This window comes from Sminthopsis crassicaudata, chromosome 3 (assembly GCF_048593235.1).
Source record: "Sminthopsis crassicaudata isolate SCR6 chromosome 3, ASM4859323v1, whole genome shotgun sequence".
Lineage (NCBI taxonomy): Eukaryota > Metazoa > Chordata > Mammalia > Dasyuromorphia > Dasyuridae > Sminthopsis > Sminthopsis crassicaudata.
Window position 1 is genome coordinate 19,432,361 of NC_133619.1, and position 24,115 is coordinate 19,456,475.

A 24,115-nucleotide genomic window follows, 5' to 3' on the forward strand; every position below is an offset into this window, starting at 1 on the left:
CTCCCCAGGAAAAAATCCCCAGGGCCAGATGGATTCACATGCGAATTCTACCAAACATTTAAAGAACAATTAGCCCCAATGTTATATAAATTATTTGAAAAAATAGGGGATGAAGGAGTCCTACCAAACTCCTTTTATGACACAGACATGGTACTGATACCTAAACCTGGTAGATCGAAAACTGAGAAAGAAAATTATAGACCAATCTCCTTAATGAATATTGATGCTAAAATCTTAAATAAGATATTAGCAAAAAGACTTCAGAAAATCATCTCCAAGATAATACACTATGATCAAGTAGGATTTATTCCAGGAATGCAGGGCTGGTTTAATATTAGGAAAACTATTAATATAATTGACCATATTAATAATCAAATTAATAAGAACCATATGATCATCTCAATAGATGCAGAAAAAGCATTTGACAAAATCCAACATCCATTCCTACTAAAAACTCTTGAGAGTATAGGAATAAATGGATTATTCCTTAGAATAATCAGGAGTATATATTTAAGACCGTCAGTAAGCATAATATGCAATAGAAATAAACTGCAACCTTTCCCTGTAAGATCAGGAGTGAAACAAGGTTGCCCACTATCACCATTACTATTCAATATAGTACTAGAAACGCTAGCCTCGGCAATAAGAGCCGAGAAAGAGATTCAAGGAATTAGAGTAGGAAATGAGGAAATTAAACTATCACTTTTTGCAGATGACATGATGGTATACTTAGAGAACCCCAAAGACTCTGCTAAAAAGCTACTAGAAATAATTCAAAATTTCAGCAAAGTGGCAGGATACAAAATAAATCCACATAAATCCTCGGCATTTTTATATATCACTAACAAAATGCAACAGCAAGAGATACAAAGAGAAATTCCATTCCAAACAAATGTTGAAAGTATAAAATATTTGGGAATCCATCTACCAAAGAAAAGTCAGGAATTATATGAGAAAAATTACAAAACACTTGCCACAAAAATAAAATCAGATTTAAATAATTGGAAAGACATTCAGTGCTCTTGGATAGGCCGAGCGAATATAATAAAGATGACAATACTCCCCAAACTAATCTATTTATTTAGTGCTATACCAATCAGACTCCCAAGAAACTATTTTAATGACCTAGAAAAAATAACAACAAAATTCATATGGAAGAATAAAAGGTCAAGAATTGCAAGGGAACTAATGAAAAAAAACTCAGAGGAAGGTGGTCTAAGTGTACCTGATCTAAAGCTATATTATATAGCAGCAGTCACCAAAACCATTTGGTATTGGCTACAAAATAGACCGGTAGATCAGTGGAACAGATTAGATACAAAGGACAAAAAAGGGTACATCTATAGCAATCTAATCTTTGACAAACCCAAAGATTCCAACATTAGGGATAAAAATTCATTATTCGGAAAAAACTGTTGGGAAAACTGGAAATTAGTATGGCAGAAATTAGATATGGATCCACACTTAACACCATATACCAAGATAAGATCAAAATGGGTCCATGATTTAGGCATAAAGAGGGAGATAATAAATAGATTGGAGGAACAGAGGATAATCTACCTCTCAGACTTGTGGAGGAGGAAGGAATTTATGACCAGAGGAGAACTAGAGATCATTATTGATCACAAAATAGAAGATTTTGATTACATCAAACTAAAAAGTTTCTGTACAAATAATACTAATGCAAACAAGATTAGAAGGGAAGTAACAAATTGGGAAAATATTTTTAAAAACAAAGGTTCTGACAAAGGTCTCATTTCCAAAATATATAGAGAACTGACCCAAATTTATAAGAAACCGAACCATTCTCCAATTGATAAATGGTCAAAGGATATGAACAGACAATTCTCAGAGGAAGAAATTGAAACTATATCCACTCACATGAAAGAGTGTTCCAAATCACTACTGATCAGAGAAATGCAAATTAAGACCACTCTGAGATACCACTACACACCTGTCAGATTGGCTAAGATGACAGGAACAAATAATGACAAATGTTGGAGGGGATGTGGGGAAACTGGGACACTAATACATTGCTGGTGGAGTTGTGAAAGAATCCAGCCATTCTGGAGAGCAATCTGGAATTATGCCCAAAAAGTTATCAAACTGTGCATATCCTTTGACCCAGCAGCGCTACTACTGGGATTATATCCCAAAGAAATACTAAAGAGCGGAAAGAGACATATATGTGCCAAAATGTTTGTGGCAGCTCTTTTTGTTGTAGCTAGAAACTGGAGGATGATTGGATGTCCATCAGTTGGAGAATGGTTGGGTAAATTGTGGTATATGAAGGTTATGGAATATTATTGCTCGGTAAGAAATGACCAGCAGGAGGAATATAGAGAGGCCTGGAGAGACTTAAATCAACTGATGCTGAGTGAAATGAGCAGAACCAGAAGATCACTGTACACTTCAACAACAATGCTGTATGAGGATGTATTCTGATGGAAGTGGAAATCTTCAACATAAAGAAGATCCAACTCACTTCCAGTTGATCAATGATGGACAGAGGTAGCTGCACCCAGAGAAGAAACACTGGGAGGGGAATGAAAATTGTTAGCACTAATATCTGTCTGCCCAGGTTGCATGTACCTTCGGAATCTAATGTTTATTGTGCAACAAGAAAGTGATATTCGCACACATGTATTGTACCTAGACTATATTGTAACACATGTAAAATGTATGGTATTGCCTGTCGTCGGGGGGAGGGAATAGAGGGAGGGGGGGTAAATTGGAAAAATGAATACAAGGGATAATATTATAAAATATATATATATATATATATATATATAATAAAAAATAAAAAAAAAATAAAAAAAAAATAAAAAAAAAAAGATTTCCCAATTACATTTTCATCTGGTTCTGGAGGCACTGGAAAATATGGCAGCAGCAAGCTATGGATTTGATGCTTTATGGGTAATGAATAGCATATTGAACTCAAAAATCCCATCTGTGACCCTTCTTTTGTTATTGAGCTAAGTAACTATAAGCAAGTTAATTTTCTTCCTTAAAACTCAGGCAACTCCATAAGTTTTATCCTTGAAGTTCTAATGAAGTTATCAACTTTCTCATCCTAGAGACTACAGTTGATTTGCAAATTAAGGATAACTAAGAATTGTAATAGTGTTTAGATAGCCCTTTATGCTTACAAAGCATTTTGCTTATATTATTTCATTGGATTCTCAGTATAATCCTGTAAAATAGGTGTTGTTATCCCCATTTTACAGATAAGGAAACTGAGATTGCACACGTTAAATAACTTGCCAAGTGTCACTTCTTGACCCAGATCCAGTGCTCTATCCATCGTACTCCCTAGCTGTCTTTATTGAGTAGTGAAGAATGGAAAATTCTACTCCATAACGCAATAGAATGATAGACCTTGTCCAGGAACAACCTAGAATTGATTTGATCATGGTTCATGTGTGTGTGTGTGGGGGGGGTGTGTGTGTGAGTATGTGTTGGAGGGTGATGTTGATGGGGATGATGAAGCTATAGCTCTAGTTTTTGTGGAGGTCAAAGGGAGAAATCTAGTAAAGTTGAAGAAATATTGGATTTGTGGTTAAAAGATGTATATTTGACTACAAGCTCTGCCATTTACTATTTGTGTGGTCATAGCCTAGTCAATGATCTTTTTGGGTCACAATTTCATGATCTGTAAAAAATTTGATGTCATTTATCCCTTAACACAAATTATATGAGCAAGTGAATTCTTCTTTTTTCATTGTAAGTACATAGTCTTTTCATGCTAATGTCATAGGGAATAACTAAAAATTTTCAACATATCTGTTCTAGACAGAATCTGGGGGATATATATGTTTTGATTAATATACTAATATTCTAATATGAAGCATAATATAATATATCATAATATTATAATATGAAGTATTGATCATAAGAACATAGATTGAGAGGGATATCATAGAGGTCCAATATTTTCAGAGAAGCATAAAATCACCAAATTTCAGGTTGAAGGGGCTCTCAGAGGCTGCCTAGTCCAATTGATGCTCAAATGGAACTCCCACTCTAAACTACCTGACAAGTACTTATTTAACCTTTGAGTAATTTTAAAGAGGGAGACCACAAAGCTTCCTGAGGCAAACCATTTTGCTTTTGCTTGGTTCTAAAAGCTACAATATTTTTTCTTCTTCTTTCCCTCCATAAAATAAAAGCAAAACTTGCTTATTTACAGTTTCTACTCATGATTTCCAATTGAGAGCTGATTGAGAGCTGAAAGAAACCTCAGAAGCTATCTAAATAACCCTTTCTCATTTTATAATTGAGGCAACTGGGATGTAGGGAGGTAGACTTATAAACTTTGTTCTCTGTCTTTAGAACCAGTGACCTTCCTCCATTAGTTCTAGTTTTCACTGAACCAAACTCTAGAGCCAAACATAAATCTAGTCCCTCCAATTCATTATATATGTGAATACTGTTGTCAAATTCCAGAACAATCTTCTCTTCTCCAATTAAACATGTCTGGTTCCTTTAAACAATCATCTTGTGGCATTGACTTAAGCCATTTTTTTCCATCCTAGTTATCATCCCTGGATACTCTCTAGCTTATCTTTATTCGTCTGAAATCATGCTTTCCACAGCTAACAATCATGCTTTTGATGAAGTCTAGTGAATGCAGCATATAATGAATGCTCACTTCCTAAATCCTGTAAAATAATCCCTTCTTAATCTAAGTAATTGATAGCTAAACCCAATTACCCAGGATTCTCCTCTAGGGACTCCTCATTCCTTTGACAATGATAATTAACAATTACCTTTTGAATCACACTTTTAACCACTTCTGAAACCCACTAATTATATTTTAATCAAATTCACATCTATTCCACCTACTTCACAAAAATTGTATGAGATATTTTATCGAAAAAAAAAATTCCCACTCTAGGTAAAAACTATTTTCCTAATCTACCAGTGATTACCAGAGAGTCACCCTGTGAAAAGAGATGATATGACCCGTTACCAGTGAAGCCATATATGTAATCTTTGCTTTGTAATCATTGGTTCCTTTCTTAAGCACTCAATCTTTCTTTAATTAACTATGTAGACTTTTCTCTGATTCAAAGTCAAGCTCATTGACCTATAGTTTATAAAGTATTCTCTTCACTTTTTTAAAAACCAGACCAACATTTGCCCATCTCCAATCTTGTGATCTCTCTCCTATTTTTCAGCTTTTGCTGATGATGATTCAGCAATTACTTTGGCCAATTATTTCAGTAACTGAGGAAATACTTCCTTAGGGACAGTGGCTTGAATTTATTGAAGGCAATTCACATCTTTCTCATTGCTTTTCCCATCTTTTCCTTTTACTCTTCCCCTGACTCCTGAGCAATCAAGCAAAAAGAATGTTGTGGTTGTTTCCAATAAGTACAGGAGATAGATGGGAATCGCCAGATATAATCCTCTGGTGAGATGGAGGTCCAGCATGCCTTTTCCCCTTTTCTGCCATTATCATCTCTGCAGCTACATATTTCAGACTACCAGAAACTGACTGGTTATATATCCTAAGATCCTTTGCATCAGCATCTCTCCTGTACACTCAGGATTTTCTGACTTTTCCATCCTCCCCAGCTAATCTGTCTTATATTTGCTGCCTCCCCAAATTAACTGAGCCCCTAGAGAGTACATATTATCTTGCTGTTTCCATTTCTATTTCCAGATTCTAACTCAGTGTTTGACAAATAGGAAGCACTTAATGAATGTTCTTTAATTTATTATCTTCTATTGGTTAACTTGGGCCTCAACTTCTGCATCAGCTGCCCCTGAACTTCAGAATAGATGGGAAGGTCTGATGGTTCTCCATTTTACCAGCATTGTAAATGTACATTTCTTAACCATGTAAGTGCTGTATAAAAAGTAGGGTGCTATGCAAGGGAATAGGAATTGGGCAGCTGAATAGGAAGAGAAAGTGTCTAAGCTTAAGAGTGGAATGGTTGATCTGATTTCCCTTCCACAGGAGTAGAGAATTGAGGGGAGGATCAGAATCTTATCAAAAGGTGAAAAAGGGACTTCCGGCCAAGATGGCGGCGTGGAGGCAGACAGCTGCTTGAGCTCCTCGTTTTCTCTCAGAACTTACTTCATGACAAGCCTCTGACTTAATGCTTGACCCAGAAAGAAATCCACAAATTATCACCAAGAGAAGACATCCTTGAAAGTCGCCAGAAAAGGTCTGTGTTTGTTCGGGGGAGGGTCAATCAGACTGGGCGCAGACTGAGGGCAGACAGCCAGAGCAAGACAGGCAGCTCACACAGCTCAGACCGGAGGGGGAGGGGTGTGATCTCTGCCGTTTCTGCGAAAGGGCTTTTGCCCCAGTGTGGATGCTCCGTCTTGGCAGCAAGCCAGGAGCAGCAGAGAGGGTGTAAACACCGGAGGTGAAGATTAAAACCCCAGAAAGCCAGCGTCTCTCAGAGCCCGGCCACCCCCAACCCCCACCTGGACTGACTCGGTGCGTTCTCGGAGCCCCAGAGCGCAGACTCAGTACAGTCATTGCTGTTCTGTTAGTGGCTCTCTGCTGCCCTACCCCCAGTCTGTAGAGGAAGCCCATTAATAACATCCAGCCCTATCCCCCGCAAAACAGACCAATTGTTTCTCTTGTCAGTTTGTTTTCTTTGATTCCTGCTCTGACAAAATGAACAAAAAATTCAAAAGGGCTCTAACCATTGACAGCTTCTGTGTGGAGAGGGAGCAGACTTCAAATGCTGAGGAGACTAGGAACAGACTGTCCCCAGATGTATCCCCTGGGAGGGATATAAGCTGCTCCTCAATACAAAAGAACCTCATAGAGGAAATCAAAAGGGCTCTCACAAGAGAGCTGGAGGGGAAGTGGGAAAAGGAAAGGGAAGCTTGGCAGGAGAGCCTGGAGAAGTCATCCCATGCATTCAAAGACAGAGTAGATAAAGAAATCAAATCATTGAGAAACAAGATTAGTGAGCTGGAAAAGGTAAACAACTCCAAGGAAAACAGGATTAATGAGCTGGAAAAAGAAATCAGCTCTCTAAAAAATAAAATGGATAAAATGGAAAAAAATTCCATAGAAGATAAAAACTCAATTAGACAATTACAAAGAGATATAAAAAAAATGAGTGAAGAAAATACATCATTGAAAATTAGACTGGAACAAGTAGAAATGAATGACTCAAGGAGAAACCAAGAGGGAGTCAAGCAAAACCAGAGAAATGAAACAATTGAAAAGACTGTCAAGTACCTTACCAGAAAGACAACAGACCTGGAAAACAGATCCAGGAGAGACAATTTGAGAATAATCGGACTCCCTGAAAAATGGGAGGAAAAAAAGAGCTTGGACACCATTTTCGAGGAAATTATCAAAGAGAACTGCCCAGACGTTTTGGAAACAGAGGGTAAAATAGACATTGAGAAAATTCATCGATCACCTACTGAAAGGGACCCTAAAATCAAAACGCCAAGAAATATAGTGGCCAAGTTCAAGAACCATCAGACAAAGGAAAAGATATTGGAAGCTGCTAGAAAAAAACAATTCAGATATGGAGGATCCACAATAAGGATAACACAGGATCTAGCAGCATCCACATTAAAAGAACGCAGGGCCTGGAACGTGATATTCCGAAAGGCTAAGGAACTTGGTATGCAGCCAAGAATAACTTACCCAGCAAGAATGAGCATCGTTTTCCAGGGAAGAAGATGGACATTTAACGAAATAAATGAATTCCATCTATTTTTGATGAAAAAACCAGACCTACATAAGAGGTTTGATCTTCAAATACAGAACTCAAGAGACTTCTAAAAAAGGTAAAAAGAAATCTTGAGAACTATACTTCTGTCAAAAAAATATGTAAAGAACATATGTACAATTTGTCTTAGAAACTAGAGGTGGAAAGGAGATTATATCATAAAAAAGTATAAAGTGGTGGTACTACATCTCATGAAGAGGCAAAGGTAACCTATTATATCTGAGAGAAAGAAAGGAGGGAGATGAACATAGCGTGTATCAATAGACATATTCGATTTATGGTGAAACTTCTTCCACTTCATTGAAAAGTGAAAGGGAAGGAGTAAGCTAAGGGGAAGGGAATACAGTAATTTCGAGGAAAAGGGGTAAAATAAGGGGAGGATCTTTAAGGTGGGGGAGGGATCCTAAAAAGGGAGGGCTGTGAAAAGCAAGTGGTGTTTACCAGTTTAATACTGGATAGGAGGGTAAAAGGGAAGGAAAGGGGAAAAGCATAATCAGGGGTTAATAGGATGGCAAGCAATATAGAATTAGTCCTTCTAACCATAAATGTGAATGGGGCAAACTGCCTCATAAAGAGGAAGCAGTTAGCAGACTGGATTAAAAGTCAGAATCCCACTATATGTTGTTTACAGGAAACACACCTGAAACAGGATGAGACATTCAAACTAAAAGTAAAAGGGTGGAGCAGAATCTATTATGCTTCAGGCAAAACCAAAAAAGCAGGAGTAGCCATCCTCATCTCAGATCAAGCAAAAACAAAAATTGATCTAATTAAAAGAGATAAGGAAGGGCATTATATCCTGCTAAAGGGAAGCATCAATAGTGAAGCAGTATCAATATTAAACATGTATGCACCAAGTGGTGCAGCATCTAAATTCTTAAAAGAGAAATTAAGAGAGCTGCAAGAGGAAATAGATAGCAAAACTATAATAGCGGGAGATCTCAACCTTGCACTCTCAGAATTAGATAAATCAAACCACAAAATAAATAAGAAAGAAGTCAAAGAGGTAAATAGAATACTAGAAAAGTTTGATATGATAGATCTTTGGCGAAAGCTAAATGGAGACAGAAAGGAATATACTTTCTTCTCAGCAGTTCATGGAACCTATACAAAAATTGATCATATACTAGGGCATAAAAACCTCAAAATCAAATGCAGTAAGGCAGAAATAGTAAATGCATCCTTTTCAGACCATAATGCAATCAAAATAACATTTAATAAAAAGCCAGGGGAAAATAGACCAAAAAATAATTGGAAACTAAATAATCTTATACTAAAGAATGATTGGGTAAAACAGCAAATCATAGACATAATTAATAACTTCACCCAAGAAAATGACAATAATGAGACATCATACCAAAATGTGTGGGATACAGCCAAAGCAGTAATTAGGGGAAGTTTTATATCTCTACAGGCCTACCTGCATAAAATAGAGAAAGAGAGGACCAACGAATTGGGTTTACAACTAAAATTGCTAGAAAAGGAACAAATTAAAAACCCCCAGACAAACACAAAACTTGAAATTCAAAAAATAAAAGGTGAGATTAATAAAATTGAAAGTAAAAAAACTATTGAATTAATTAATAAAACTAAGAGTTGGTTTTATGAAAAAACCAACAAAATAGACAAACCCTTAGTAAACCTGATTAAAAAAAGGAAAGAGAAAAAGCAATTGATAGTCTTGAAAATGAAAAGGGTGAACTCACCACTAATGAAGAGGAAATTAGAACAATAGTTAGGAGCTACTTTGCTCAACTTTATGCCGATAAATTCGATAACTTAAATGAAATGGAAGAATACCTTCAAAAATATAGCTTGCCCAGATTAACAGAGGAAGAAGTAAGTACTCTAAATAGTCCCATCTCAGAAAAAGAAATAGACCAAGCTATTAACCAACTTCCTAAGAAAAAGTCCCCAGGACCAGATGGATTTACAGGTGAATTCTACCAAACATTTAAAGAACAACTAACTCCAATGCTATGTAAACTATTTGAAAAAATAGGGATTGAAGGAGTCCTACCAAATTCCTTCTATGACACAGACATGGTACTGATACCTAAACCAGGTAGATCGAAAACTGAGAAAGAAAACTATAGACCAATTTCCTTAATGAATATTGATGCTAAAATCTTAAATAAGATATTAGCAAAAAGACTTCAGAAAATCATCCCCAGGATAATACACTATGACCAAGTGGGATTTATACCAGGAATGCAGGGCTGGTTTAATATTAGGAAAACTATTAGTATAATTGACCATATTAATAATCAAATTAATAAAAACCATATGATCATCTCAATAGATGCAGAAAAGGCATTTGATAAAATCCAACATCCATTCCTACTAAAAACGCTTGAGAGTATAGGAATAAATGGACTATTCCTTAAAATAATAAGGAGCATATATTTAAAACCTTCAGTAAACATCATATGTAATGGTGATAAACTAGAACCTTTCCCTGTAAGATCAGGAGTGAAACAAGGTTGCCCACTATCACCATTACTATTCAATATAGTACTAGAAACTCTAGCCTTGGCAATAAGAGCTGAGAAAGAGATCCAAGGAATTAGAGTAGGAAATGAAGAAATCAAATTGTCACTTTTCGCAGATGACATGATGGTATACTTAGAGAACCCCAAAGACTCTGCTAAAAAGCTATTAGAAATAATTCAGAATTTTAGCAAAGTCGCAGGATACAAAATAAATCCACATAAATCCTCAGGATTTTTATACATTACCAACACAATCCAACAGCAAGAGATACAAAGAGAAATTCCATTCAAAATAACAGTCGATAGTATCAAATATTTGGGAATATATCTACCAAAGGAGAGTCAGGAATTATATGAGCAAAATTACAAAACACTTGCCATAAAAATAAAGTCAGATTTAAATAATTGGAAAGACATTCAGTGTTCTTGGATAGGCCGAGCGAATATAATAAAGATGACAATACTCCCCAAACTAATCTATTTATTTAGTGCTATACCAATCAAACTCCCAAGAAACTATTTTAATGACCTAGAAAAAATAACAACAAAATTCATATGGAAGAATAAAAGGTCGAGAATTGCAAGGGAACTAATGAAAAAAAAGTCAGAGGAAGGTGGTCTAAGTGTACCTGATTTAAAGCTATATTATAAAGCAACAGTCACCAAAACCATTTGGTATTGGCTAAGAAATAGACTAGTTGATCAGTGGCATAGGTTAGGTTCACAGGGCAAGATAGTGAATAAAAATAGCAATCTAATCTTTGACAAACCCAAAGATCCCAAATTTTGGGATAAGAATTCATTATTTGACAAAAACTGCTGGGAAAACTGGAAATTAGTATGGCAGAAACTAGGCATGGACCCACATTTAACACCACATACTAAGATTAGATCAAAATGGGTCCAAGATTTAGGCATAAAGAACGAAATCATAAATAAATTGGAGGAACATGGGATGGTTTACCTCTCAGACTTGTGGAGGAGGAAGGAGTTTGTGTCCAAGGGAGAACTAGAGACCATTATAGATCACAAAATAGAACATTTTGATTACACCAAATTAAAAAGTTTCTGCACAAACAAAACTAATGCAAACAAGATTAGAAGGGAAGTAACAAATTGGGAAAACATTTTTACAGTTAAAGGTTCTGATAAAGGCCTCATCTCCAAAATATACAGAGAATTGACTTTAATTTATAAGAAATCAAGCCATTCTCCAATTGATAAATGGTCAAAGGATATGAACAGACAATTTTCAGATGATGAAATTAAAACTATTTCCACTCATATGAAAGAGTGTTCCAAATCACTATTGATCAGAGAAATGCAAATTAAGACAACTCTGAGGTATCATTACACACCTGTCAGATTGGCTAAGATGACAGGAACAAATAACGATGAATGTTGGAGGGGCTGTGGGAAAACTGGGACAATGATGCATTGTTGGTGGAGTTGTGAAAGAATCCAACCATTCTGGAGAGCAATCTGGAATTATGCCCAAAAAGTTATCAAAATGTGCATACCCTTTGACCCAGCAGTGCTACTACTGGGCTTATATCCCAAGGAAATACTAAAGAAGGGAAAGGGACCTGTATGTGCCAAAATGTTTGTGGCAGCCCTTTTCATAGTGGCTAGAAGCTGGAAGATGAATGGATGTCCATCAATTGGAGAATGGTTGGGTAAACTATGGTATATGAATGTTATGGAATATTATTGTTCTATAAGAAATGACCAACAGGAGAAATACAGAGAGGCTTGGAGAGACTTACATCAACTGATGCTGAGTGAAACGAGCAGAACCAGAAGATCATTATACACTTCAACAATGATACTGTATGAGGATGTATGCTGATGGAAGTGGATTTCTTCAACATAGAGAAGAACTAATCCAATTCCAATTGATTAATGATGGACAGAACCAGCTACATCCAGAAAAGGAACACTGGGAAATGAATGTAAACTGTTATTTTTACCTTCTGAATCCAATTCTTCCTGTGCAACAAAAAATTCGGTTCTACACACATATATTGTATCTAGAATATACTGTAATATATTTAACATATATAAGACTGCTTGCCATCTGGGGGAGGGGGTTGGGGGAGGAAGGGAAAAAATCTGAATAGAAGTAAGTGCAAGGGATAATGTTGTAAAAAATTACCCATGCATATGTACTGTCAAAAAATGTTATAATTATAAAATAAAATAAAAAATTAAAAAAAAAAAAAAAAAAGGTGAAAAAGGAAGATGTCTGTGGGAAGATCTCTCCGAGGTTCCCATTTGGGATGGGTACAGTGGGGAAGGATCTCTTCACACTTTATCACTATCGTGTACACATTCAAAAAAGAACCTTTCTATTTTAGAACTACATGCCTCATATGGATGGATAGACCGTATTAGTGGGAAAAGTAAACTGTATTCTTAGCTAGTCAGATCATATGCTAGATACATTGAGATTCTTTGATAGTTTTCCACCTGATTTTCACTGCTTTCTAGTTTGACTATTCATATTTCAAAAAGACTATTACATTGGCTTCCCAATTGACCTCCCACATATAATCTCTCCTCCTTCTAATCCATTCTCCTCTCAGATGCTATCCTGACATTCAGTAATCAGCTATGTTGTTCTCTCAAAAAACACTTAACATTTTATTGAATTTTAGGACCGAATAGGGGGCAGCTCCCTCCCTGAATACAATCCCCCCATTTACCACAACACTTCAGGGGCTTTGTGTCTCAAGCCTTAAATTACATCAATTTCTTTGGATCACTATATTCCCTTTCAAGTACATTTTGACATTTTATATATTTCTTTAGTTCTACCTGACATTTCAAGAATAACTAGCTATTGATTTTTTTTCATTAGTTATGCCCCTTGTGCCCATGTGGTGTCCAACACCTCATCTGGAGCACCCTATAATAAAATAGGAAAGCTGACATCTTGTAGAGGTCCGGGTCATGGCCACCATTTTTCTTCTTCACTGTGACACGCTGTAATAGGCACTTTGGAGTCCTAAAGGTGAGTGGTTTCTTCTCTTGTGCAACTCACAGAGGGAAGAGATTGTGAACCTGGAATCCAAATCTACAATGGATAAATACCCCATGCACCTAGAATGGTGCTAAGGTCCTAAGAGAGCCGGGGGTGATAGGTATCCCTCTCATGAAATGAATGCTTGCTATGCAATCTGTGACAAAATGTCCTGATCGTTACCCTTTGTGTGTTTTGAGGAAACAATCAAGCAAATAAATTCAAGATCTTAGGTAGAAAGGCAGAATACTTTGATCTGCCAAGAACCTAATGAAAATGGTAATTATGTAGCGTAACAGAATATACAATGTTCATGCTATGTAACTGTACACACACAGTCATACACACACATGCACATACACAGAGCCTCTATAATGGAGAGAGTAGTGGAGCAATGCTTCTTGGGACTGCAATACAAGTTTCTAGAGTTTTATATTTAAATTATTTTTACTGTAATTTCACATTTATAAAGTGATAAAGATGAAATTACTTTAAATTCCATTCCATAAGCATTTATTAAGGATTTGCTATATTTCAGGTATTGCTAAGACAGAAAAGGAAAACTCATACTACTCCTCTAGGTGCTTTTATTCTTGGGGGAATTCATTAAAATGAATTACAATAATAGCAACCACCAACTCATGCCACAAGGTCAAACTTTCAATGACAAAAAATTATTCATGCATTTGCATGTAATAACTTTGATAAAGTATTTATTTATTTTATTTCAACCAATATGAGATTTGATGCTATATAGCTACAAGTGATGGAATACCAAGAATTGAGTTTTCCAGTATGGTAACCATAAGGAAGTTTAATTAAGGATTATACAAAAATGGCATAAAGAATGCCAGTAGGGAGATATATGACTCTAAAAAGTAAGTGAGACCAATGTTTTTGATAGGCAGTCCATGACTCCATGGGATCCCTAAATGATACTGAAATTCATGGCCAATATATTAATTGGATTTTCAGAAGTCTTTATCTCTCTTCTTTCCCCAGATCTGAAAGGCAACTTAGAAGTCAACCTGTCCACCTGCTGAACAATTCAATTGGGTGGATCAGTTATATTCACTGCTTCTGACTGTTTGTGCCCCCATTTGGGGTTTTCTTGGCAAAGACAATGGTTTGCCATTTCATCCTCTAACTCATTTTACACACGAAGAAATGGAGGCAAACAGGGTAAGTGACGTGTCCAGGGTTGCATAGCATAGTTAAGACCAGATTGACTCAGGAAGATAAGTCTGACTTCAGGACTGGTACCCTATCCATTTCCCTGCTCACATGCCCCACTTAGCATACCTGAAAAGAATTTTTTCAGCTATTGCTAAACATAGGGTGTATTGGGCAGGTAGGTTGGATGCTAAATAGAAATGCTGCTCCTGGAATCAGAAAGAATCATTTTCATGTGTTCAAAATCCAATTTCAGACACTTATTAGCTATGTGACCCTGGACAAGTCACTTCATCCTGTTTGCCTCGGTTTCCTCATCTGTAAAATTAGCTGGAGAAAGAAGTGGTGACCACTACAGTAGCTCTGCCAAGAACCCTCCAAAGGAGGTTATGAAACAACTGAAAAATGACTACATAACAAAGAGGTTTCATAGAGTTCACTGTCAATAAGATAGAACATTTCATTTTAAGCCCTAAGAGTTAGGAAATTAATATTTTTATCTGAATTTTGCCCTGTAACTTTCTTTTGTTAGTCCTTGATGAGATTAGAAGGAGAAGTAGTAATAACTGTTCAAATTCCACCTCTTAGGCACTCATAGGAATGTCTCTAAATCTTCCCACATTTCAGGGTCTTCATCTGTAAAATGGGGATAGTACTATTTATAGTATCTATCTTCTGTAGTAGTTATGATGTCCAATTAGAATAATTTCAGTATGCAAATTGCACACTTCAAGTCACATAATAGTTTTTCTTATTCATAGATTTGACTCCCCTATCCTAAGTGGCCAAAATTGTTTTCCTCAGAATGTAGTAAGCATTTTTTTATGATTAAAAATATTTGTATTAATTTCTCCAGCTTTTCTATTACTTTGATTCCCCGAAGTGGCCATTGTTCCTCCTCCCCCTTCCAAAGAGGAGTTCTATATAGCAAAGAAAAACAAAAGTGGGGAAAAACAAAAACAGGTCTGAAAAATCAAACCACCCAATGAAGGAGGGTGACATCTTCACGTTCTGCAGCCACAAAAACTCCATGTATTCAGAAAAGGGAAGACATGTTAACTGTGCTCTTTGCCTTTTGCTTATCCCTTACAGAATTGGTCTTCAAATGCAATTTACTAATTAGTATTAATAATCTCATAACATGCATCTTATTTAACAACAACAATATGCTGAGTGCTCAGTGCATTTTTTTTAGTGTTGCAGTGTTCTTTAAAGCTGACCTCTTCACTTCTAATTTTGTTGCCTTTTGCTTCTAATTTGCTGAGTTTTCCTCAACTTCCCAATTTTTTTTTTCTTCACATCTTGTCATCTTTCTTTTATTTCTTTAAAGAAAGCTATAACCATGGACATATATTTTCCTAATCTGCTAATTGTATTTTAAAACTATACCTCAAGGACTCAATTCTCATGCATAATCATTCCTAATTTCTTTAATTATAGATTTCATTTCACTTTTGAATCATTCTTGAGTCTCTTGTTATTGTTTCTTACTCTCTTGAGATTCCATAGGATTCTGAATTTCATAAGACATTGGTCTAATTTATTTTTCTTAGAACATTTGATGAGACTATTTTATTCTCTTAGAAGATTTTATAACCTTTTTCCTTTTGGCTTTGGGATGATCTGTGTTGAATTCTCTGCCTGTATTTTGTATTTTTACTGAAGACTTTTAAATGATTGATATTTCAGAGGTTGTTTTTGTGTTGTCTTTGGTTTTCATTTCATGTTTTTTTTTTCTTTTGCATTATACCTTTAACTCATTTTCTGGTTTCTCCTCTTTATTTGAGAAATGAATCAACTTTTACTCAATCCTCAATGAGGACTCATTCTTTCTGCAGGCTTTGATACTACTGATTATCCCCTTCTTGATATTCTGTTCTCTTTAGATTTTTTTTTTTTTGTGATGATGCTTTCACCTGGTTTTCCTCCTATTTCCATTGTTCACAGTTTTTTTGTTTGTTTGTTTGTTTGTTTGTTTGTTTTGCTTTGTTTTGTCTTTTGTGTGTGTAAATCTTTTGGGTCATTCCTGTCAACCATGGGTGCCCCAGAAGGTTCTGGCTTGGGCTCTCTTCTGTCTCTATTTCTACTATTTTATTTGTCATCTCATAATTTTCCAAGTATTCAATCATTTCTGTGCAGATGTTCCTAAGATCAATTTGTCCAGTCCTGACTTCTATCCATACCTCCAATCATGAACCTCCAACTACCTATTAATCATCTTGAACTGGATGCCTAATAGACATCTTTAACTCATGTCTAAACCTGAACTCATTGTCTTTTCTTCCAAGCACACTCCTCTTGTTTCTGTTGCTTTTATTTATGCAAAACAATTTTAGTTTAATGTAATCAAAGTTGTCCATTTTACCTTTCCTTACATTTTACCTGTTCCTTAGTTCTTTGATCATAAATTCTTCCCTTCTCCAAAGATCTGATAGGAAATTTTCCATCGATCTTCTAATTTGTTTATGGTATAATTCCTTATGTCCAAATCATATACCCATTTTCATCTAATTTGGTATGTGTTGTGTGATGTAGGAATATGCCGGGTTTCTAACATATTATTTTCCAGTTTCCCCAATAATTTTTGTCAAATGGGAGTTCTTACACCAGAAGCTGGAATTCCGGAGTTTATCATTATCATTATCATATCCGGAGTTGACTAATGTGTTGTATGAATCTCATCTATTCCACTGATCTAGCACTCTATTTTTTAGCCAGTACCAAATGGTTTTGATGATTGCTGCTTTATAATATGGCCACCATAATTTTATTTTTTCATTAATTCTCTTAATATTTTTGACCTTTTTTTCTTCCAGATGAATTTTGTTATTATTTTTTCTAGTTATATAAAATAACATTTTGGCAGTTTGATTGGTTTGGCACTGAACAAACAGAACAATTCAGGCAGAATTGTCATTTTTATTATATTAGCTCAGCCTAGCCATGAACAATTGATATTTTTCCAATTGTTTAGCTCTGACTTTACTTGTGTAGGAAAGTATTTTGTAATTGTATTCACATAATGCTCCGGTTGTCTTGGCAGGTAGGTCCCCAAGTATTTTATCTTGTCTACCGAAAGTTTAAACGGTATTTCTTTTCTATCTCTTGCTGATGGCTTTGTTAGCAATATATAAAAATGCTGATGTTTTATGTGGGTTTATTTTATATCTTGCAATTTTGCTAAAGCTGTGAATTGTTTCCAGTAGGTTTTTGGATGATTTTCTAGGATTCTCTAAATATATCATATCATCTGCAAAAAGTGATAGTTTTATTTCTTCATTACCTATTCTAATCCTTTATGTTAAGGACCATGCCTAAGTGCACTGTAAGGGGCAGGTCAATTCTCTGAGAGCCTCCACAGCTGTGAATATCTGAAGGAGCTTCAAAGCAGCCTTTACTGACACAGGTGTTGCTTATGGACTGGGAAAATAAATTGGAGGCTGAGGGAAGAGGAGGGAGGTCAGACAACCCAATGGCCTCTCAGTGGGGAGGTCAGAGAATATCAATTGACTCTCAGTCTCCTTGAATCACCATCATCTGCTCAGGTGGGGTGGGATAATGCAAGGGCTTCTGGGAAGAACCACTTCAACCAATGAGCTTGCTCCTTCTAGTATACCTAAGGTGTAAACTCCCTTTACAGGTCTGAGCCAGAGAACTGTCAAGTCAACCTGAGTTCTCACCTTGTAATTGTCCAGACAACCTGAGTTCTTACCTAGTAATCCTAACAATCTGCTCACATGAAAAGATAACAATTCCAGGTACTCATGTCTGGATTTTGGAAATCACAAGAGCAGCAGATAATACCTTTACTTTCTTTTTCTTTTCTTATTACTAAAACCAGCATTTCTAGTACAATGTTGAATAATAATGATGATAACGAGCATCCTTTTTTTCACCCCTGATTTTATTAGGAATGCATCTAGCTTCTCTCTATTACAACTAATGCTTGCTTTAGGTTCTAGATGGATACTGCTTATTATTTTAAGCAGTGCTTCCTTTAGCCCTATGATCTCTTGTATTTTTAATAGGAATGGATTCTTTATTTTGTCAAAAATATTTTTCTGCGTCTATTGAGATTATCATGATTTCTGTTGGTTTTGTTATTGATATGGTTAATTATAGTAATTGTTTTCCTGATATTGAACCAGTTCTGCATTCCTGGCATAAATCCTACTGTATTATCCTGCTGATAAGCTGGTGTGATCTCTTTGCTATTATTTTATTTAAAAATTTTTGCATCAATATTCATTGGAGATTGGTCTGTAATTTTCCTTCTCTGTTTTGGCTCTTCCTGGTTTAGGTATCAGTACTGTGTTTGTGTCATAGAAAGAATTTGGCTGTACTTCACCTATTTTCCAAATACAGTATTGCAATTAATTGTTCTTTAAATGTTTGGTATAATTCACTTGTGAAGCCATCTGTCTCTGGAGAAATTTTCTTAGGAAGTTTATTAATGGTTTGTTCAATCTTTTTCTAAAATGGGACTGTTTAAGTAATTTATTTCCTCTTCTGTTAACCTGTCACTTTAAATTTTGTAATTATTCATTCATTTCAATTAGATTTTAAGACTTGTTGTCATACAGTTGGGCAAAATAGCTCTTAATTATTACTTTAATTTCTTGTTGATGGTAAATTCACTCTTTTCATTTTTGATGCTGGTAATTTGGGTTTTTTATTTCCTTTTTCTGATCAAATTAACCCAAGGCTTATCTATTTTGTTGATTTTTTTCATAAAATGACTATTAATTTTATTTATTAGTTCAATAGTTTTCTTAGTTTCTATTTTATTAGTATCTCCTTTGAGTTTCAGAATTTTTAATTTGGCATTTAATTGGAGGTTTTTAGTTTGAGTGATTCTTGCTCTTTCACAAAGTCATTAGCTTGCATTTGCCCTGCTCTAGTTTTTAAAGTGTAATTTTCTTCAGTTAACTTTTGTATCTTTTTTCCATTTGGTTAATTCTACTGTTTAAGGAACTGTTTTCTTCAGATAATTTTTATTTCTTTCCTTTTCAATGCTGTTGACTCATGCATAACTTTGACTTTCTTTCTCCCTTTTTCTTCTAGCTCTTATTTGCCTTTTAAAGTCTTTTTTGATTACTTCCAAGAAGGCTATTTGGGCTTGAGACAAATTAATATCCCTCTTTGAGATTTTCTCTGTGGACATTCTGTACTCATCTGAATTTGTATTTTCATCTGCCCTGTCCCCATCGTAGCTTTCTATGGTCAAGGTTCTTTTCTATTTCTTGTTCATTTTCTTTCCTTTTCTTTTGGCATCTTTTTTTCTTTCTTTCTTTTCTTTCTTTTTTTTTTTTTTAACTTTTAAGGTGGAACTCTGCTCCTGGAGTAAAGGGAGAATTGTCCTTGTCCCAAGCTTTCTGTGCAGTTCTGAGCTTTGGCTTTAAGCACAGAGTTCCTTTTGGTTTACAAAGGGTAACTTTGCCTGTTCTTTTCAGCAGACAACCTGGTTTCTCAGAGTTTACCTTTGGAGTTGGGACTAGAAGCTGTCCCACTGATTTACTCCGCTACTGAGTCAGGACTGAGAGTCTGAGATGCTGATTTAATGTGATTAAGACCTTCTCATCAGCTTTCCCACAATCTTTCTGTGCTGGACTGAAACACTTTTCACCCCAGGGAGACTGACCTTTTGTGAAGTTTTTTCAGTCTTGCTTGAGAGGGAGAATGGTTTCATTCTGTCAGACTCTCTTCAGAGACTTTGTTTCACATGGTTTTCGAGGAAAACTGCTCTTTATTCTTCTAAATAAAATATATGCCATTTCCAAACTCTCTCTCTCTCTCTCTCTCTCTCTCTCTCTCTCTCTCTCTCTCTCTCTCTCTCTCTCATCTCAGCCTCTTACCTTTACAGGCATCTTTAAATCTCATTCTACTTTCTACAAAAAAAGTCATCCTCTATCTTCCTCAATCTTAATGATTTTCCTGTGATACTATCCTTAATTTATTTCATAAACATATCTGGTTTATATGCATTTTTTTATATTATCTCTGACATTAAGCTGTGAAGTTCTTTGAGAATAAAGACTTTCTTTTTTCTTTCTTTGAATCCTCAACACTTAAGCTCAATGCTTGGAACAAAGTAGTTATTTAATAAACGCTCACTGATGATTGATATATCTAAAACCTTAGTTGTCAAGTGCCTAAGCTTCCTTGAATTTGAGATGATGTTGGTTTCACTGGTGTAGGTCCCAATCCTGAGATTCCATTGTAGGAATGGATGAAGGAGACAGGATTAGCTTTATAATAGTTTTCATTAGCCTTTCCTTAGGCTAAGCACTATTCTAAATCTGGCCCTTTGTGACTTTTTTAATCTTGGTTCTTTTTCTCAGCTGTCTTGTCTGGGTCTTGATTCAATAACTGAATCAGCCACATTTTAAAATTTCATTGGAGGAAGAACAAGGAAGAATTTTTTTTTTTTTGTTTGTTTCTTTTTGTTTCTCTTTTTTATTTTTTTGTTTTTAAAGCTTTTTATTTTCAAGACATATGCATAAATAATTTTTCAACATTGACCCTTGCATATACTTGTGTTTCAGATTTTCCCTCCCTTCCCCCCACCCCCTTCCCTAGATGGCAAGCAATCTTATATATGTTATACATGTTAGCGAACAACAAAAAGAGTGAAAATGCTATGTTGTGGTCTATGCTCAGTTCCCACAGTGGCTCTCTGGGTGTAGATGCTCTCTTCATCACAAGATCATTGGAACTTGCCTGACTCATCTCATTGTTGGAAAGAGCCAGGTCCATCAGAATTGATTGTTGTATAGTCTTATTGTTGCCATGTCCAATGATTTCCTGGTTCTGCTCATTTTACTTAGCATCAGTTCACGTAAGTCTCTCCAGGTTCCCTAAAATCATTCTGCTGATCATTTCTTATATAACCATAATATTCAATAAAACAGCCATATACCATAACTTATTCAGCCATTCCCCACCTGATGGCCATCTACTCAGTTTTCAGTTTCTAGCCACTACAAAAAGGGCCACAAGCATTTTTGCACATGTGGGTCCCTTTCCCTTCTTTAAGATCTCTTTGAGATATAAGCCCAATAGAAACACTGCTGGATATAAGGGTGTGCAGTTTTATAGCCCTTTGGGCATAATTCCAAGTTGTTCTCCAGAATGGCTGGAAAGGAAGGTATTTTTGTAAGAGTCTTTATAATCTTGGAGGATTCTTAACCTAGAACCTAGGCTATCAGAAGATAGCATGAGATTGTCTCTTTTTTTTTTTTTTTTTCCATCCTTCCTCCCTGGTTGGGAAGCATCGAAATCTGTCATTTGATGAGGGATCAGGAGGAGATTTCATCCTGGCAGAGATTTTGATATACTGGCAGTGCTTCTCTTCATGGACTGAAGGCACAAGACAATGGATCAGCTTGTGTCCTGCTCTACAAACATAGAGATTGTTGGGGAAGGGCATAATAGTGAGTGCTTACCAAGTTAGAGTTCTTTACTGTTAATTCACAAAGATTTTATCTCATTGGGATTCTTTATTTTCCTGTATATTCAATTTTAATTATTATATATTTGACATATAAAATTTTGAGGGGTAGGAATGATGGTCTGGAGAATGTAATTTACCATCTTAATTGTCATGTGACATGGAAGTGCTCCAAATTTCTTCTTTTTTTGATTTGTAAATTTCTATAAAAATTGAAGGCAAGTTGAGTTTATTAATGAGAAATCTTTATCTATAAGAATATTATTGTTTTTATGACTGAATTGCTGTGTTAAGGATAGAGATGCAGAATACTTTGACATATTTTAACCACTTGGGTTGATCCAAAAGACATTTCCATTAGTCTTTTAATTATAATATACTTGAAGAGTTCCTGAGGATATATCTCTATATAGTACTACATTGGGTAACAATCACCAAGTAGTAAAAATTCTTTGCAATTCAGTTAGGACTTCATGATTGACAGTGGGTATGGGATATAATTGGCTCCTATATTTCTAGCACTGGCTCCTATATTTCTAGCACTGAAGTTGTTGAGAGTGGTTGAGTACAATAAACTTTAATTTGATAGTTCCCATCTTGCTTCTGACACTTATGCCATCTCTAGAGTGGGCAGTATGCCAAGCCATATGCCACAGCGCAATATAGTCGTATTTCTTTTCAAGTTAAACCAATAGGGATACTCTGAGTGACATTTTAGGGTTGTTTTAGCTTTTGAGTGGTTCTTTATTTAACAACAAAAACACTCTTGGTCTTATCTCAGGCACAGAAGTCTTATAAGAGAATCTGGCTAACAAGACATATGTCCTTTTGAATTGTATCATTTGTTAACATTGGGGGATTGTCTTTAATCTTTGAATTACTGCATTAAAAGGAAGTGAGCAAAAGCAAGATGAGAGAGACATAGACATATGGCAAAAAAAAAGTCAGTTTTGAAAATAAGTAATAGCCCCCCAAAATTTGCAGTTCAAAGGATAACCAGGAAATAACTTCTTAACTCAAAATACTTTTGGGGTGTGATAACATGGGTGGCCTGTAAAAAAAATATATATATATATAAAATGTGTGTGTGTGTATACATATATATGTGTGTGTGTATGTGTGTGTGTGTATATTGTATATGTATATTCCCTCTTTCCACAATAATTGACCTCATAAGTGTATTTAGGTACATGATTAATATGGAAAATGCGTTTTAACACAATCACATCATTTTATCATGTGCATTGAGCGAGGAATTGTAGTTAGTCTTCAATTTGTCAAGTACATTGGAATCCCTAATTTGTGATTAAAACAGTGATCAAAACTTTAACCTAAAAAGGATATTTTCCTTTCTCGGGGAAAAAAAAAGGCAAAAACAAAATAAAACTGTGATAATCACTTGGATTCCTAACTTTTGATCCTTTGTGGGGAAGACCCTGGGAGCTGAGAACAGATAGGAGAAATAGCATGGAGGTTCAATGTATGACTTGTGGCAGCTAATTCAATAAATGAGGAAAGGACAGGGAAGTATTTGAGATCACTAAAACGTAGTGAACCTATGATAGGAAGGAAATATCAGCAATTCTTGTCCTTCTGAGAGTTATATTCTATAAAGTCACACTGAACACAGAATTAGCGAATATTGAATTGTGGCTCCTAGAGGAAAGATAGGGTTAGGTTCCTATAAGTCTCTGGTAGTAACATGTAGAATTTTCCCACAGGGCCTCAAGTACTTATTGACAGATTTCCTCTTCTTTTTTCCCCTAAATGTAGTATGTTGTTGATTCATTCGTATTTAACTCACAGTCACAATAGTATAATTTGTGCCTAAATAAAGTTTATCTAACAAATTTATATATTTTCCTTTAAGGCATACCAAAGCCTTCTTGAACTTAGAAATAATTGAGAGTGTTTTACTACTATGCTTGATATTTTAAAATATCAAAATCGCCAATAAAAGGCATAGAAATGTGTATATTTTAAAAATCCATAATACTAAAGATCCCATGGAAAAGACAATTACAATATAAAAGACAACAACAAAAGAAAGCAGTATATCCCTTGTGTGACTACAGCTCAAAAACTGTCCACTAAATTACTAAAACATCTTCTCTGCTTTGTTTATGTCTGTGTTTATGAAAGCATTCCTGACTATTGATTTGGGGGCTACAAATAATTTTTAGCAAGTAGGTTACTTCACAAATATAGAATCTACAAATAATGAAGATCCACTTTACATAAAGGGGGAATAAATGGACAA